This window comes from Leucopleurus acutus (assembly GCF_964270905.1).
Source record: "Leucopleurus acutus genome assembly, chromosome: X".
Taxonomy (NCBI): domain Eukaryota; kingdom Metazoa; phylum Chordata; class Mammalia; order Artiodactyla; family Delphinidae; genus Leucopleurus; species Leucopleurus acutus.
In genome coordinates, this window is record NC_139148.1 from 62829062 (window position 1) to 62849148 (window position 20087).

The following is a 20087-nucleotide window of genomic DNA, read 5'->3' on the forward strand; positions in this document are numbered from 1 at the left end:
TGACCAGGAAGATAAAATAATGGAAATAACTACTGCAGAGCAGAATAAAGAAAAAAGAATGAAAAGAATTGAGGACAGTCTCAGAGACCTCTGGGACAACATTAAACACACCAACATTCGAATTATAGGTTCCTAGAAGAAGAAGATAAAAAGAAAGGGAATGAGAAAATATTTCAAGAGATTATCATTGAAAACTCCCTTAATATGGAAAAGGAAATAGTCAGTCAAACCCAGGAAGGGCAGAGAGTCCCATACAGCATATATCCAAGGAGAAACATGCCAAGACACATATTAATCAAACTATGAAAAATTAAATACAAAGAAAAAATATTAAAAGCAGCAAGGGAAAAACAACAAATAACATACAAGGGAATCCCCATAAGGTTAACAGCAGATCTTTCAGCAGAAACTTTGCAAGCCAGAAGGGAGTGGCAGGACATATTTAAAACGATGAAAGGGAAAAAACTACAACCAAGATTACTCTAACCAGAAAGGGTCTCATTCAGATTCGACAGAGAAATTAACACCTTTACAGACAATCAAAAGCTAAGAGAATTCAGCACCACCAAACCAGCTTTACAACAAATGCTAAAGGAACTTCTCTAGGCAAGAAACACAAGAGAAGGAAAAGACCTCCAGTAAAAAACCCAAAACAATTGAGAAAATGGTAATAGGAAAATACATATCAATAACTACCTTAAAGGTAAATGGATTAAGTGCTCCAAGCAAAAGACATAGACTGGATGAATGGATACAAAAACAAGACCCATATGTATGCTGTCTACAAGAGACCCACTTCAGACCTAGGAACACGTACAGACTGAAAGTGAGGGGATGAAAAAAGATATTCCATGCCAATGGAAATCAAATGAAGCTGGAGCAATAATTCTCATATCAGACAATATAGACTTTAAAATAAAGAGTATTGCATGAGACAAAGAAGGACACTACATAATGATCAAGGGATTAATCCAAAAAGAAGATATAAAAATTGTAAATATTTATGCACCCAACATAGGAGCACCACAATACATAAGGAAAATGCTAACAGCTATAAAAGGGGAAATCGACAGTAACAAAATCGTAGTAAGGGACTTTAACACCCCACTTTCACCAATGGACAGATCATCCAAAATGAAAATAAATATGGAAACACAAGCTTTAAATGATACATTAAACAAGATGGACTTAATTGATATTTATAGGACATTCCATCCATACACAACAGAATACACTTTCTTCTCAAGTGCTCATGGAACATTCTCCAGGATAGATCATATCTTGGATATCAAGCCTTGGTAAATTTAAGAAAATGGAAATTGTATCAAGTATATTTTCCAACCACAACTCTATGAGACTAGATATCAATTACAGGAAAAAATATGTAAAAAATACAAACACATGGAGGCTAAACAATACACTACTAAATAACGAAGATATCACTGAACAAATCAGAGGAAATCAAAAAATACCTAGAAACAAATGACAATGAAAACACGAAGACCCAAAACCTATGGGATGCAACAAAAGCAGTTCTAAGAGGGAAGTTTATAGCAATACAACCCGACCTCAAAAAACAAGAAAAATCTCAAATAAACAACCTAACCTTACACCTAAAGCAATTAGAGAAAGAATAATTAAAAAACCCCCAAAGTTAGAGAAGGAAAGAAATCATAAAGATCAGATCAGAAATAAAGGAAATGAAGGAAACGATAACAAAGATCAATAAAACTAAAAGGTGGTCTTTGGAGAACATAATAAAAATTGATAAACCATTAGCCAGACTCATCAAGAAAAAAAGAGAGAAGACTCAGATCAATAGACTTAGAAACGTAAAATGAGAAGTAACAACTGACACTGCAGAAATACAAAGGATCATGAGAGATTACTACAAGCAAATATATGCCAATAAAATGGAAACCTGGAAGAAAGGGACAAATTCTTAGAAAAGCACAACCTTCCGAGACTGAACCAGAAACAAATAGAAAATATAAACAGACCAATCGCAAGCACTGAAATTGAGACTGTGATTAAAAATCTTCCAACAAACAAAAGCCCAGGACCAGATGGCTTCACAGGCAAATTCTATCAAAATTTAGAGAAGCGCTAACATCTATCCTTCTCAAAATCTTCCAAAATATAGCAGAGGGAGGAACACTCCCAAACTCATTCTATGAGGCCACCATCACCCTGATACCAAAACCAGACAAAGATGTCACAAAGAAAGAAAACTACAGGCCAATATCACGGTTGAACATAGATGCAAAAATCCTCAATAAAATACTAGCAAACAGAATCCAACAGCACATTAAAAGGATCATACACCATGATCAAGTGGGGTTTATTCCAGGAATGCAAGGATTCTTCAATATATGCAAATCAATCAATGTGATACACCATATTAACAAATTGAAGGAGAAAAAGCATATGATCATCTCAATAGATGCAGAGAAAGCTTTTGACAAAATTCAACATCCATTTATGATAAAAAACCCTCCAGAAAGTAGGCATAGAGGAACTTACCTCAATGTAATAAAGGCTATATATCACAGACCCACAGCCAACATCATTCTCAATTGTGAAAAACTGAAACCATTTCCTCTAAGATCAGGAACAAGACAAGGATGTCCACTCTCACCACTATTATTCAACATAGTTTTGAAAGTCTATTACTGATGAACTCAAATGCAAAATTCGTCAACAAAATACTAGCAAACTGAATCCAACAACACATTAAAACGATCTTACACCATGATCAAGCAGGATTTATCCCAGGGATGCAAGGATTCTTCAATATCCACAAATCAATCAGTGTGATACACCACATTAACAATCTGAAGAAATAAAACACGATCATCTCAGTACAGGTAGAAAAAGCTTTTGACAAAATTCAATACCCATTTATGACAAAAACTTCCAGAATGTGGGCATAGAGGGAACATACCTCAGTATAGTAAAGGCCATATATGACAATACTACAGCTAACACCATACTCAACAGTGAAAAGCTGATAGCATTCCCTCTAAGATCAGGAACAAGACAAGGATGTCCACTCTTACCATTTTTACCATGAATGGTAACAATGAAAGATCAGAAAGGGAGATCAAGGAAAGAATCCCATTTATCATTGCAACAAAGAGAATAAAATACCTAGGAATAAACCTACCTAAGGAGGCAAAAGACCTGTACTCAGAAAACTATAAGATACTGATGAAAGAAATCAGAGAGAACACAAACAGACTGGAGAGATATAACATGTTCTTGGATTGGAAAATCAATATTGTCAAAAAGTAATCTACAGGTTCAATGCAATCCCTAGCAAATTACCAATAACATTTTTCACAGAATTAGAACAGAAAATTTTACAATATTTATGAAAACACAAAGACGCCAAGTAGCCAACACAATCGTGAGAAAGAAAAATGGAGCTGGAGGAATCAGGCTACCTGACTTCAGACTCTTCTACAAAGCTAAAGTCATCAAAACAGTATGGTACTGGCACAAAAACAGAAATATAGATCAATGGACCAGCATAGAAAGTCCAGATATAAACCCACACAGCTATGGCCACCAAATCTATGACAAAGGAGGCAAGAATACATTATGGAGAAAAGACAGTCTCTTCAGTAAGAGGTGCTGGGAGAACAGGACAGCTACATATAAAAGAATGAAATTAGAACACTGTCTAACACCATACATAAAAATTATCTCAAAATGGGTTAAAGACAACTATAAGACTGGATGGTATAAAAGTCTTAGAGGAAAACATAGGCAAACACTCTGACATAAATCACAGAAATATCTTTTTTGACCCACCTTCTAGAATAATGAAAATAAAAACAAAAATAAACAAATGAGACCTAGTTGAACTTAAAATCTTTTGCACAACAAAGGAAACCATAAACGAAACAGAATGACAACCCACAGAATGGGAGAAAATATTTGCAAAAAAAGCAACTGACAAGGGGTTAATCATCTTGAAAATATACAAACAGCTCATGCAGCTCAATATCAAAGAAACAAATAACCCAATCAAAAAATAGGCAGAAGATATAGACATTTCTCCAAAGAAGTCATACAGATGGCTAAAAAGCACATGAAAAATGCTCAACATCACTAATTATTAGAGAAATGCAAATCAAAACCACAATGGGGTATCATTTACACTGGTCAGAATGACCTCCATCAAAAAATTCACAAATAGTACTTGCTGTAGAGGGTGTGGAGAAAAGGGAACCCCCTTGCACTGTTGGTAGGAATGTAAATTAATACAGCCGCTATGGAGAACAGTATGGAGGTTCCTTAGAAAGCTAAAAATAGAACTACCATATGACCCAGCAATACCACTACTGGGCATATACCCTGAGAAAACAATAATTCAAAAAGAGACATGTACCTCAATGTTCATTGCAGCACTATTTACAATAGCCAGGACATTGGAGCAACTTAAATGTCCGTTGACAGATGAATGGATAAAGAAGACGTGGCACATATATACAATGGAATATTACTCAACTATAAAAAGAAACGAAATTGAGTTATTTGTAGTGAGGTGAATGGACCTAGAGTCTGTCATACGGAGTGAAGTAAGTCAGAAAGAGAAAAGAAAATACTGTATGCTAAAACATGTACATGGAATCTAAAAAAAAAAAAAAAACGGTTTTGATGAACCTAAGGGTGGGACAGGAATAAAGACACAGATGTAGAAAATGGACTTGAGGTCACACAGTGAGGAAGGATAAGCTGGGACGAAGTGAGAGAGTAGCATTCACATATACACACTACCAAATGTAAAATAGATAGCTAGTGGGAAGCAGCCACATAGCAGAGGGAGATCAGCTCAGTGCTTTGTGACCACCTAGAGGGGTGGGATAGGGAGGGTGGGAGGGAGGCGCAAGAAGTAGGGTATATGTGGCTATGTGTATACATATAGCTGATTCTCTTTGTTATACAGCAGAAATTAACACAACATCATAAAGCAATTATACTCCAATAAAGATGCTAAAAATAATAAATAAATAAATAAACAAACACACAAACAAATAAATAAATTGAAACCATAAGAAACAAATCTACAAACAATAATTGCTGTAGAGCGTGTGGGGGAAAGGGAACACTCTTACACTGTTGGTGGGAATGTAAATTGATAAATCCACTTTGGAAAACAGTATGGAGGTTCCTAATAAAACTAAAAGTAGAATAATCATATGTCCGAGCAGTCCCACTACTGTGCATATACCCAGAGAAAACCATAATTCAAAAAGACACATGCACCCCAATGTTAATAACAGCACTATTTACAATAGCCCTGACATGGAAACAAACTAAATGTCCATCAACAGAGGACTGGATAAAGAAGATGTGTCACCCATATACAATGGAATATTATTCAGCCATAAAAGGCAACGAAATTTTGTCATCAGCAGAGATGTGGGTGGACCTAGAGACTGTCATACAGAGTGAAGTGAGAAAGAGAAAAATAAATATCATATATTAATGCATATATGTGGAGTCCAGAAAAATGTTATACATGACCTTATTTGCAAAGCAGAAATAGAGATGTAGAGAACAAATGTATGGCTACCAAGGCGAGAGGGGGTGGGGTGGGAGGACCTGGAAGATTGGGATTGACAATATACACTCTTGATACAATTTATAAAATACACAATGGAGGGGAACATACTGTATAGCACAGGGAACCCTACTTAATGCACTGTGGTGTCCTAAAAGAGAGGGAAATCCAAAAGGGAGGGGATATATGTATATGTATGGGTGATTCATTTTGCTGTTCAGTAGAAGCTAACACATCATTGAAAAGCAACTATACTCCAATAAAAATTAATTTTTAATAAAAGCACATGAAAAGATGTTCAACATTACTAATTACTGGATAAATGCAAATCAAAACTTCCATGAGGTATCACCTCACACTTGTCCAAGTGGCCATCACCAAAAAATCTAGAAATAATAAATGCTGGAAAAGGGTGTTGAGAAAAAGGAACCCTCCTACACTGTTTGTAGGAATGCAAATTGGTGCAGCCACTATGGAAACAGTATGGAGATTCCTTTAAAAACTAAAAATAGAGCTACCATATGATCCAGCAATCCCACTCCTGGGCATATGTCTGTAGAAAACCATAATTTAAAAAGATACATGCACCCAATGTTCATTGCAGCACTATTTACAGTAGCCAAGACATGGAAGCAACCTAAATGTCCATCAACAGATGAATGGATAAAGAAGATGTGGTACATATATACAATGGAATATTACTTAGCCATAAAAAAGAACAAAATAATGTCATTTGCAGCAACATGGATGGACCTAGAGATTGTCATACTGAGTGAAGTAAGTCAGACACAGAAAGACAAATATCATATGATATCGCTTATATTTGGAATCTAAAAATATAGTACATATGAACTAATTTACAAAACAGAAATAGAGTCACAGATGTAGAAATCAAACTTATGGTTATCAAGGGGGAAAGGGCAAGGAGGGATAAATTGGAAGATTGGGATTGACATATACACACTAATAAATATAAAATAGATAACAAATAAGAACCTACTGTATAGCACAGGGAACTCTACTCAGTACTCTGTAATGATCTATATGGGAAAATAATCTAAAGAAGAGTGGATATATGTATATGTATAACAGATTAACTTTGCTGTACAGTAGCAACTAACATCCAGAGTGGCTGGATGTATTAAAAATAAGACCTAACTCTATGCTGCTTCCAGGAGACCCACCTCAATTCTAAATTCAAACATAGGCTCAAAGTGAAGGGATGGAAGATTTTACTCCAAGTAAATGGCACCCAAAAGAAAGTGAATGTAGCCATATTCATATCAGACAAAATAGACTTAAGGTAAAAAAGATAACAAGACAAAGATGGACATTATATAATGAGAAAGGGGACAATTCATCAAGAAGAAATAACAGATATTAGCATATATGCAACTAACATTGGATCACCAAAATATACAAAGCAATTATTAACAGACCTAAAGGGAGAAATTGACAGCAACAAAATAATACTGGGGTTTTAATACCCCACTAACATCAATGAATAAATCATCCAGCCAGAAAGTCAAAAAAAAAGTGGTCTTAAATGAAACATTAGACCAGATGTATTTGATAAATTTGTATAGAGCATTCCATCCAAATGCAGCAGAGTACACATTCTTCTCTCGTGCACTTCGTATTTTTTCAAGAATAGAGCATATGTAGTGACACAAAACAATTCTCAATAAATTTAGGATTGAAATCATATCGAGCATCTATCCAAACGTAATGGCATGAAACTAGAAATCAACTACAAGAAGAAAGGTGGAAAAATCACAAAATATGTGGAGACTGAACAACATACTACTGAGCAACTATTGGGTCAATGAAGAAATTAAAGGAAAAAATCAAAAAATACCTAAAGACAAATGAAAATGAAAATACAACAAACCAAAATCTATGGGATGCAGCAAAATCAGTACTAAGAGAAGTTCATATCAATACAAGTCTGATTCAAGAAACAAGATTCTCAAATAACCAATCTAACTTTACACATAAAGGATATAGAAAAAAAAAAAAACGAATCCCAAGGATGGTAGGAGGAAGTATACAATAAACATCAGAATGGAAAAAAATAAAATAGATACTAAAAAGACAACAGAAAATCTCAATGAAATTAAGAGCTGGTTCTTTGAAAGATTTTTTAAATTGACAAACCTTTAGACAGACTCACAAAGAAAAAAAAAGAGAAGGCTCTGATAAAGTCAGAAAGAAACAAATAGAAGTAACAACAGATGCTACAGAAATACAAATGATTATAAGAGAATATTATGAGCAGCTATATACTAACAAACTGGACAACCTAGAAGAAATGAACAAATTCTTATAATCATACAACTTTCCAAGACTGAATCACAAAGAACTAGAAAATATGAATAGATCAATCACTAGTACAGAGATTGAAACAGTAATCAAAAAGCTTCCAAAAGACAAAAGCTCAGGACCAGGCAGCTTCAAAGTTGAATTCCACCAAACATTCAAAGAAGAGTTAATACCTATCCTTCTCAAACTATTCCAAAAACTGAAGAGAAGGGAATGCTTCCTAACTCATTTTATGAGGTCAACCTCACCCTGATATCAAAATCAGACAAAGACAAAACAAAAAAAGAAAATTAGAAGCCAATATCACTGATGAACATAGATGCAAAATTCCTCAAGAAAATATTAGCAAATTGAATACAAGTACATTAAATACAAATTGAATACAGTACATTAAAAGTGATTTATTCCATGGATGCAAGGATGGTCAACATCTGCAAATCAATAAATGTGACACATCACACTAACAAAATGAATCACCTCAATGGATGTAGAAAAAGCATTTGACAAGATTCAATACCCATTTGTGAATTAAAAAACTCTCAATAAAATGGGCACAGAAGGTACGTACTTTGATATAATGAAGGCATATATATGACAAACCCACAGCTAACTTCATACTCAATGGTAAAACTAAAAGTTATCCTCTACAATCAGGAACAAGGCCAAGATCCCCATTCCTGCCACTCTTAGTCAACATAGTATTGGAAGTCCTACCCAGAGCAATTAGGCAATAAAAAGAAATAAAAGGTATTCAAATTGTAAAGGGAGAAGTAAAACTGTCACTACTTGTGAGTGACATTACTTGATATGTAGAAAACCCTAAAGACTCCCCCCAAAACTTATTAGAAATAATAAACAAATAAAATAAAGTCCCAGGACACAAAATCAATGCAAAAAAATTGTTGCATTTCTATATACTAATAAGAGCTAGTAGAAAGAGAAATTAAGAAAACAATCCCATTTACAATTGCAACTAAAACAGTAAAATACCTAGGAATAAATTTAACCAAGGAGGTGAAAGACCTGTACAGTGAAAACTATATGACATTGTTGAAAGAAATTTAAGAAGACACAAAGAAATGAAAAGAGACTCCATGCTTATGGATTGGAAGAATTAACATTGTTGAAATGTCCATATTACCTAAAGCAACCTACAGATTCAATGAAAGTTATCAAAATGCCAATGATATTTTTCACAAAACTAGAACAAAAAATTCCTAAAATTTATGTGGAGCTACAAAAGTCCCTGAATAGCCAAAGCAATCCTGAGAAAAAAGAACAAAGCTGGAGGTATCATAGTCCCTGACTTCAGACTATACTACAAAGCTACAGTAATCAAAACAGTATGGTACTTGCACAGAAACAGACACATAGATAAATGGAACACAATTGAGATCCCAGAAATAAACCCACACATATATAGACAATTAATTTCAACAAAGGGGCAAAGAACTTACAAATGGAGAAAGGATAGTCTATTCAATAAATGGTGTTGGGAATATATGACAGCCACATTTTTACATGAATGAAATTATCTCACACCATACACAAAACTCAATTCAAAATGAATTAAAGACATGAATGTAAGACATGAAACCACAAAACCCTTAGAAGGAAACATAGGCAGTATGCTCTTTGACATCATTCTTACTAATATCTTTCTTGTTATCTCTCCTCAGGCAAGAGAAACAAAAGCAAAAATAAATGAATGGGACTACAACAAACTAAAAAGCTTCTGTACAGCTAGGAAACCATCAACAAAACAAAAACACAACCTACCAAATGGGAGAAGATATTTGCAAATCATATATTCAATAAGGGGTTAATATCCAAAATATATAAAGATATCATAGAACTCAACAACAATAAAACAAGCAATGCAATTTTTAAAAAGGGCAGAGGAGATGAATAGCAGTTTTCCCAAAGAAGACATACAGATGGCCAAGAAGCACATGAAATGATATTCAACATCACTAAGTATTAGAGAAATGCAGATCAAAACCCCAATGAGATTTCACCTCACGTCTGTTAGAATGGCTACTATCAAAAAGGCAAAAAACAACTAGTGTTTTTGAGGATGTGAAGAAAAGGGAACCCTCATACATTGTTGGTGGGAATGCAAGTTGGTGTAGCCACTATGGAAAAGAGTACGGAGATTCCTCAAAAATTTAAGACTAGAACTACCATGTGATTCAGCCATTATATTTCTGGATATTTATCCAAAGAATACTAAAGCACTAATTCAAAGAGATATATGCACTCTTATGTTCACTGCAGCATTATTTACAATAGCCAAGTTATGGAAACACCTAAGTGCCTATATATATATATATATACACACACACACACAATGGAATACTAACTACTCAGCCATAAAAAGATGAAATCTTGCCATTTGCAACAAGATAGTTGGACCTTGAGTACATTATACTAAGTGAAATGCCAAATGGAAGAAGACAAATACCATATGATTTCATTCATATGTGGACTATAAAAAGCAAATTTACTAACTGAAAACAAAATAAATGAACAAGCCAAACCAAACAAAAACAGAGAACAGAGTAGTGGTTACCAGATGGGAAGTGGGGTGTGAAATGGGTAAAGAGGGTCAAGTGTATGGTGGTGTACAGAAGTTAAACTTTTTGTGGTAAGCATGCTGTAGCATATACAGAAGTTTAAATATAATGCTGTACACATGAAACTTACCTGATGTTATAAACCAATGTTACGTCAATAAATATTAAAATTTTTAAAAAGAATCTTTAAATCCCTATCATAAAGCACAGCACATGTAAATTTCCCAGCCAAATGAGATTCTCCTCTTTTTAAATAATTCTAAGGAAAATTTTACACTGTATTTCAATGTTTATTCATATTACTATGGTAACTCTTCACATATTTAAAGATTGCTATTAACTCCCTCCTCCCACATTTGTCCTCTGCTAATTCCCTGAAGACAAATATAAAACTAAAAGATAAATCCTGTTTTTACTCTACTTGCTTCTCAGTAAGCCATAGAACAATAACTACTAGTTCAGCCTTTCTTGGTCAAGTAATGTACCTGGTGTATATAAATTCTTCCTCTAATTCTAGCCTCTGATATTTTATACAGACAACCTATTTGGAGAAGTAGCTGCATTTCTAAGATATTCCATTTTTATTTCCCCTGGTTTCTCATTTTCTTCATTAATCCCATACTTTAAACAGAATCACAAGTTCAGAGAGTATTAAACTGGAGCATCCCTTGAAGTCCAAATTCCTTGCTTTATAGATGAGGAATCTAGGCTATTTAGAGGAAAATGGAATTGCCCAGGTGGCAGAGTTTGGACTAGTCCTTTCTCCTTGAAGCACAAGTAGGAATTTAGGAAGACTGAGCAACATTACTGACATAGAAATAAATGAGGGCAAAACAGGGGACAGAATAAAAAGACACAAAGGAAAAGTAAGCAATGGAAGACATGAAAGATAATAGGGAAAGCTAAAAGAAATGATTGTAAAGTTGAAGTATCATCAACTCCTGCATTAAATTAGGTGACAGTCCTTCTATCACTCTACTTTCTTTCCTCCCTTCCCAAGCCATTAATATGTGAGTCCCTTTCAGTTGACTAAAGACAGTGCAAGAAAAGTGTTATGTGAGGAAGCTGAACTGTCAGGGTTTTTACGTCCCTGGGATTATAAAGTGTTTATTTAGTCACTGGGGGTGCTATGTTGACTCTTTAGATTTCCCCACCAAACCTTTTGATCTAGGAAACACTTTTTGATTTTGAACTAAAATTCCTGGTCTTTCCCCTGAATCTCTAAAGTCATCTCCCAATTTTTAAATGCTGTATACATACCTTTTAAATCAGATAAGCAAAGTCAGAAATCTCCTTACATAAACTCAGTTGAACAGGTATATTCCATTAGTTTCAGCCTCTCCCCAGCAAAGCACAAAGGTGGGGATAAGTTGTGAAAGTATAGTAGATAACATTGCTATCCAACTCTTTTCTTCACTAATCTGAAGACTTCCTCCCAGCTAACCCACACTCCTTCCTCTCTATGCTCTTCAGATAAAATGGAGTAGAGTCCACTTCTGCCAAAATTAGTAAGCCTTCCTCAATTATATATCCACTGGAGGCCAGGCTCAAATTGATGAAGGAGAGGAACTGGTAGAGTTTATTCCAGTATAACACCATGGGTCATAAACACCTCCCTTCTAACATTTTTTTTCTGAAGACAATAAAGACCAGGACAGCCCTTTTTACTTGCTGTGAAAATCCTCACCTTTTCCTGTAATATAACCAAAGAAAGGAGGAGTGAGGAGGAACCCTGCTGCATATCAAAGCCATGTGAAATGTTAAAACAATCTGTTGCTTCAGTATGACAGATAAGACCTCAAACCCCCTAGACAAAGTAACTCAGAGGAAGCTATTTCTTAGGCCTAATAATTCTTGGACAAAGCGAGAAACAGTAGCATTCAAAAACTTTGTTTTTGGCTTGTCTCTTAGGGCTCTATAGAGGGCATGGGTAAGAGTGTCTACTTCACATTGGATAAATAAGGAAATAAGAAGGGCAGGATGATGAAGTAACATTTCAGTGGGGAATGCACCTTCTTCCCACCAGGGGGCTATATGGTGATGAGCATATACTCCTCATAATAACTCCTGGAAAACTTGACAGAAAACACCCATTGGGCAGCCAAGGAAGTTGAAATCCTAAAGAATATATGTGGCCTGTTGGCAAACAGTAAAAATTATGATAAGCACCAAATTCTCCTGAATCTAATACTAAACTGAATTGAGCTCTATGACTGGGAGGCCAGCACTATGGGTTAAATCCTCAAATAGGCTCACTGTCTTCATACTGATCCAAAGCCTCTCTTAACTCAGGAGAAAGGGGAACTTCATATAATCTCGGGATTGAGGGAGGTCTTAAAATACCTCTAGCTAATTATCCATGTACTTAATGTAAGAATTGAATCCTTAGGTTTGACTTTACAACATCATGGAAGAGCCCCCAATCTCAGAGTATCAGAATTACTTGAAGACCACTAAAATTTTAATGACAAACTATTTCTTGCTCCAAACAAGCTCACAGCTTAAAACACACACACACACTCTACATACCCTGTCAAACTCCTCCTAATTCTAACATGTCTGAAAACACGAGAGACAGCAACCAAACACCAGCACCTAACAGTTATACTTGCAATATAGCTGTATCCTGTTTTTCTTAAGGTATGCCATCTTCATAATAAAAATTAAATCATCACCAATAAGATAGGTAAATCCCCTAGAAAAATCTTTTTAACATTCAAAACAAAGAATGGGGACCAAAACATAAGCATAGTTTCTAAATTAAGCCTGTTTGTCAATAATACTATTTTTCTTGTTTGTGGGATTTAAAAAATATATTAAATCACCCAAACTGTTTTCTTATCTTTAATCTGCAAAAAAGAAAGAAAAATATCTCCAATTCTTCTTGGTGTTGCTATATAGCTATTTCTCTGAGTTCCATTTAGTGTTCAAAAGTGTAGCTCAAATTTTAGAGATTAAATTACACCTCCAAAGAGCACCAAGCGATAGGCTAAGAAATGAATATGAAAGAATATCCTAAACTGATGGTAGTAGACTCAGCAGTGTAAGAATATTATTTTACAATTTTTAAATAACCAAAAAAAAAACCTGTGTCCTTACCCTGCTAATTCTTTTTTTTTCTACATCTTTATTGGAGTATAATTGCTTTACAATGGTGTGTTAGTTTCTGCTTCATAACAAAGTGAATCCGTTATACATATACATATGCTCCCATATCTCTCCCCTCTTGCGTCTCCCTCCCTCCCACCCTCCCTATCCCACCACTCTAGGTGGTCAAAAAGCACCGAGCTGATCTCCCTGTGCTATGCGGCTGCTTCCCACTAGCTATCTATCTTACTCTTGGAAGTGTATATATGTCCATGTCACTCTCTCACCTCATCACAGCTTACTTTTCCCCTTCCCCACATCCTCAATTCCATGCTCTAGTAGGTCTGTGTCTTTATTCCTGTCTTACCCCTACGTTTTTCATGACATTATTTTTCTTAGATTCCATATATATGTGTTAGCATACGGTATTTGTCTTTCTCTTTCTGACTTACTTCACTCTGTATGACAGACTCTAGGTCCATTCACCTCACTACAAATGGCTCAAGTTCATTTCTTTTTATGGCTGAGTAATATTCCACTGTATATATGTGCCACATCTTCTTTATCCATTCATCCGATGATGGACACTTAGGCTGTTTCCATCTCCGGGCTATTGTAAATAAAGCTGCAATTATGTACAGTGGAGAAAGGACAGCCTATTCAATAAGTGCTGCTGGGAAAACTGGACAGCTACATGTAAAAGTATGAAATTAGATCACTCCCTAACACCGTACACAAAAATAAGCTCAAAATGGATTAAAGACCTAAATGTAAGGCCAGAAACTATCAAACTCTTAGAGGAAAACATAGGCAGAACACTCTATGACATAAATCACAGCAAGGTCCTTTTTGACCCACCTCCTAGAGAAATGGAAATAAAAACAAGAGTAAACAAATGGGACCTAATGAAACTTAAAAGCTTTTGCGCAGCAAAGGAAACCATAAAGAAGACCAAAAGACAACCCTCAGAATGGGAGAAAATATTTGCAAATGAAGCAACTGACAAAGGATTGATCTCCAAAATTTATAAGCAGCTCATGCAGCTTAATAACAAAAAAACAAACAACCCAATCCAAAAATGGGCAGAAGACCTAAATAGACATTTCTCCAAAGAAGATATACAGAGTGCCAACAAACACATGAAAGAATGCTCAACATCACTAATCATGAGAGAAATGCAAATCAAAACTACAATGAGATATCATCTCACACCAGTCAGAATGGCCATCATCAAAAAATCTAGAAACAATAAATGCTAGAGAGGGTGTGGAGAAAAGGGAACCCTCTTACACTGTTGGTGGGAATGTAAATTGATACAGCCACTGTGGAGAACAGTATGGAGGTTCCTTAAAAAGCTACAAATAGAACTACCATATGACCCAGCAATCCCACTACTGGGCATATACCCTGAGAAAACCATAATTCAAAAAGAGTCATGTACCAAAATGTTCATTGCAGCTCTATTTACAATAGCCCAGAGATGGAAACAACCTAAGTGTCCATCATCGGATGAATGGATAAAGAATATGTGGCACATATATACAATGGAATATTACTCAGCCATAAAAAGAGACGAAATTGAGCTATTTGTAATGAGGTGGATAGACCTAGAGTCTGTCATACAGAGTGAAGTAAGTCAGAAAGAGAGAGACAAATACCGTATGCTAACACATATATATGGAATTTAAAGAAAAAAAATGTCATGAAAAACCTAGGGGTGAAACAGGAATAAAGACACAGACTTACTAGAGAATGGACTTGAGGCTATGGGGAGGGGGAAGGGTAAATGGTGACAAAGCGATAAAGAGGCATGGACATATATACACTACCAAACGTAAGGTAGATAGCTAGTGGGAAGCAGCCGCATAGCACAGGGAGATCAGCTCGGTGCTTTGTGACCGCCTGGAGGGGTGGGATAGGGAGGGTGGGAGGGAGGGAGACGCAAGCGGGAAGAGATATGGGAATATATGTATATATATAACTGATTCATTTTGTTGTGAAGCTGAAACTAACGTACCATTGTAAAGCAATTATACTCCAATAAAGATGTTTAAAAAAAAAAGCTGCAATTAACATTTTGGTACATGACTCTCTTTGAATTATGGTTTTCTCAGGGTATATTCCCAGTAGTGGTATTGCTAGGTCATATGGTAGCTGTATTTGTAGTATTTTAAGGAACCTCCATACTGTTCTCCATAGTGGCTGTAATAATTCACATTCCCACCAGCAGTGCAACAGTGTTCCCTTTTCTCCACACCCTCTCCAGCATTTATTGTTTCTTGACTTTTTGATTATGGCCCTTCTGACTGGTGTGACATGATATCTCATTGTAGTTTTGATTTGCATTTCTCTAATGATTAATGATGTTGAGCATTCTTTCATGTGTTTGTTGGCAATCTGTATATCTTCTTTGGAGAAATGTCTATTTATGTCTTCTGCCCATTTTTGAATTGGGTTGTTTGTTTTTTTGTTATTGAGCTGCATGAGCTGCTTGTAAATTTTGGAGATTAATCCTTTGTCACTTGCTTCATTTGCAAATATTTGCTCCCATTCTGAGGGTTGTCTTTTAGTCCTGTTTATGGTTTCCTTTGCTGTGCAAAAGGTTTGAAGTTTAATTAGGTCCCATTTGTTTATTTTTGTTTTTATTTCCATTTCTCTAGGAGGTGAGTCAAAAAGGATCTTGCTGTGATTTATGTCATAGAGTGTTCTGCCTATGTGTTCCTCTAAGAGTTTGATGGTTTCTGGCCTTACATTTATGTCTTTAATCCATTTTGAGATTTTTGTGTGTGTGTGGTGTTAGGGAGTGATCTAATCTCATACTTTTACATGTGCCTGTCCAGTTTTCCCAGCAACACTTATTGAAGAGGCTGTCCTTTCTCCACTGTACATTCCTGCCTCCTTTATCAAAGACAAGATGACCATATGTGCGTGGGTTTATCTCTGGGCTTTGTATCCTGTTCCATTGATCTATCTTTCTGTTTTTGTGCCAGTACCACACTGTCTTGATTACAGTAGCTTTGTAGTATAGTCTGAAGTCAGGGAGCCTGACTCCTCGAGCTCCTTTTTTCATTCTCAAGATTGCTTTGGCTATTCGGGGTCTTTTGTGCTTCCATACAAATTGTGAATTTTTTTGTTCTAGTTATGTGAAACACGCCAGTGGTAGTTTGATAGGGATTGCATTGAATCTGTAGATTGCTTTGAGTAGTAGAGTCATTTTCACAATGTTGATTCTTCCAATCCAAGAACATGGTATATCTCTCCAAATATGTGTATCATCTTTAATTTGTTTCATCAGTGTCTTATAATTTTCTGCATACAGGTCTTTGTCTCCTTAGGTAGGTTTATTCCTAGATATTTTATTCTATTTGTTGCAATGGTAAATGGGAGTGTTTTCTTAATTTCACTTTCAGATTTTTCATCATTAGTGTATAGGAATGCCAGAGATTTCTGTGCAATAATTTTGTATCCTGCTACTTTACCAAATTCATTGAATAGCTCTAGTAGTTTTCTGGTAGCATCTTTAGGATTCTCTGTATATAGTATCTTGTCATCTGCAAACAGTGACAACTTTACTTCTTTTCCAATTTGGATTCCTTTTATTTCCTTTTCTTCTCTGATTGCTGTGGCTAAAACTTCCAAAACTATGTTGAATAATAGTGGTGAGAGTGGGCAACCTTGTGTTGTTCCTGATCTTAGTGGAAATACTTTCAGTTTTTCACCATTGTGGACAAGATTGGCTGTGGGTTTGTTAGATATGGCCTTTATTATGTTGAGGAAAGTTCCCTCTACGCCTACTTTCTGCAGGGTTTTTATCATAAATGGGTGTTGAATTTTGTCAAAAGCTTTCTCTGCATACATTGAGATGATCTTATGGTTTTCCTCCTTCAGTTGGTTAATGTGGGATATGACGTTGATTGATTTGCGTATGTTGAAGAATGCTTGCATTCCTGGAATAAACCCCAATTGATCATGGTGTATGATCCTTTTAATGTGCTGTTGGATTCTTTTTGCTAATATTTTATTGAGGATTTTTGCATGTATGTTCATCAGTGATATTGGCCTGTAGTTTTATTTCTTTGTGACATCCTTCTCTGGTTTTGGTATCAGGGTGATGGTGGCCTTGTAAAATGAGTTTGGGAGTGTTCCTCCCTCTGCTATATTTTGGAAGAGTTTGAGAAGGATAGGTGTTAGCTCTTCTCTAAATGTTTGATAGAATTTGCCTGTGAAGCCATCTGGTCTTGGACTTTTGTTTGTTGGAAGATTTTTAATCACAGTTTCAATTTCAGTGCTTTTGATGGGTCTGTTCATATTTTCTATTTCTTCCTGATTCAGTCTTGGCAGGTTGTGCATTCCTAAGAATTTGTCCATTTCTTCCAGGTTGTCCATTTTATTGGCATAGAGTTGCTTGTAGTAATCTCTCATGATCTTTTGTATTTCTGCAGTGTCAGTTGTTACTTCTCCTTTTTCATTTCTAATTCTATTGATTTGAGTCTTCTCCCATTTTTTTCTGATGAGTCTGCCTAATGTTTTATCAATTTTGTTTATCCTCTCAAAGAACCAGCTTTTAGTTTTATTGATCTTTGCTATCGTTTCCTTCATTTCTTTTTCACTTATTTCTGATCTGATTTTTGTGATTTCTTTCCTTCTGCCAACTTTGGTTTCTTTTTGTTCTTCTTTCTCTAATTGCTTTAGGTGCAAGGTTAGGTTGTTTAGTCGAGATGTTTCTTGTTTCTTAAGGTAGGATTGTATTGCTATAAACTTCCCTCTTAGAACTGCTTTGGCTGCATCCCATAGATTTTGGGTCGTCGTGTCTCCATTGTCATTTGTTTCTAGGTATTTTTTGATTTCCTCAGTGATAACTTCGTTTTAAGTACTGTATTGTTTAGCCTCTATGTGTTTGTATTTTTTACAGGTCTTTTACTGTAATTGATATCTAGTCTCATAGCGTTGTGGTCGGAAAAGATACTTGATACAATTTCAATTTTCTTAAATTTACCAAAGCTTGATTTGTGACCCCAGATATGATCTATTCTGGAGAATGTTCCCTGAGAACTTGAGAAAAATGTATATTCTGTTGTTTTTGGATGGAATGTCCTATAAATATCAATTAAGTCCCTCTTGTTAAATGTATGATTTAAAGCTTGTCTTTCCTTATTTATTTTCATTTTGGATGATCTGTCCATTGGTGAAAGTGGCGTGTTAAAGTCCCCTAATATGAATGTGTTACTGTTGACTTCCCCTTTTATGGCTGTTAGTATTTGCCTTATGTATTGGGGTGCTCCTATGTTGGGTGCATAAATATTTACAATTGTTATATCTTCTTCTTGGATCAATCCCTTGATCATTATGTAGTGTTCTTCTTTGTCTCTTCTAATAGTGTTTATTTAAAGTCTATTTTGTCTGATATGAGAATTGCTACTCCAGCATTATTTTGGTTTCCTTTTGCATGGAATATCGTTTTCCATCCCTTTACTTTCAGTCTGTATGTTTCTCTAGGTCTGAAGAGGGTCTCTTGTAGACAGCATACATATGGGTCTTTTTCTTGTATCTATTCAGTCAATCTCTGTCTTTTGGTGGGAGCACTTAGTCCATTTACATTTAAGGTAATTATCGATATGTATGTTCCTATTCCCATTTTTTTAACTGTTTTGGGTTCGTTATTGTAGGTCTTTTCCTTCTCTTGTGTTTCTTGCCTAGAGAAATTCCTTTAGCATTTGCTGTAATGCTGTTTTTGTAGTGCTGAGCTCTCTCAGCTTTTGCTTGTCTGTAAAGGTTTTAATTTCTCCACCAAATCTGAATGAGATCCTTGCTGGGTAGAGTAATCTTGGTTGCAGGTTTTCTCCTTCATCACTTTAAATATGTCCTGCCACTCCCTTCTGGCTTGCAGAGTTTTTGCTGAAAGGTCCGCTGTTAACCTTATGGGGATTCCATTGTGTGTTATTTGTTGTTTTTCCCTTGCTGCTTTTAATATGTTTTCTTTGCATTTAATTTTTGACAGTCTGATTAATATAAGTATTGGCATATTTCTCCTTGGATTTATCCTATATGGGACTCTCTGTGCTTCCTGCACTTGATTAACTATTTCCTTTCCCATATTAGGGAAGGTTTCAACTATAATCACTTCAAATATTTTCTCAGTCCCTTTCTTTTTCTCTTCTTCTTCTGGAACCACTATAATTTGAATGTTTGTGCGTTTAATGTTGTCCCAGAGGTCTCTGAGACTGTCTTCAGTTCTTTTCATTCTTTTCTCTTTATTTTTCTCTGCAGTAGTTATTTCCACTATTTTCTTTTCCAGGTCACTTATCCGTTCTTCTGCCTCATTTATTCTTCTATTGATCCCATCTAGTGTATTTTGAATTTCATTTATTGTGTTGTTCATCGTTGCTTGTTTCATCTTTAGTTCTTCTAGGTTCTTGTTAAATGTTTCTTGCATTTTGTCTATTCTATTTCCGAGATTTTGGATCATATTTACTATCATTATTCTGAATTCCTTTTCAGGTAGACTGCCTCTTTCCTCTTCATTTGTTAGG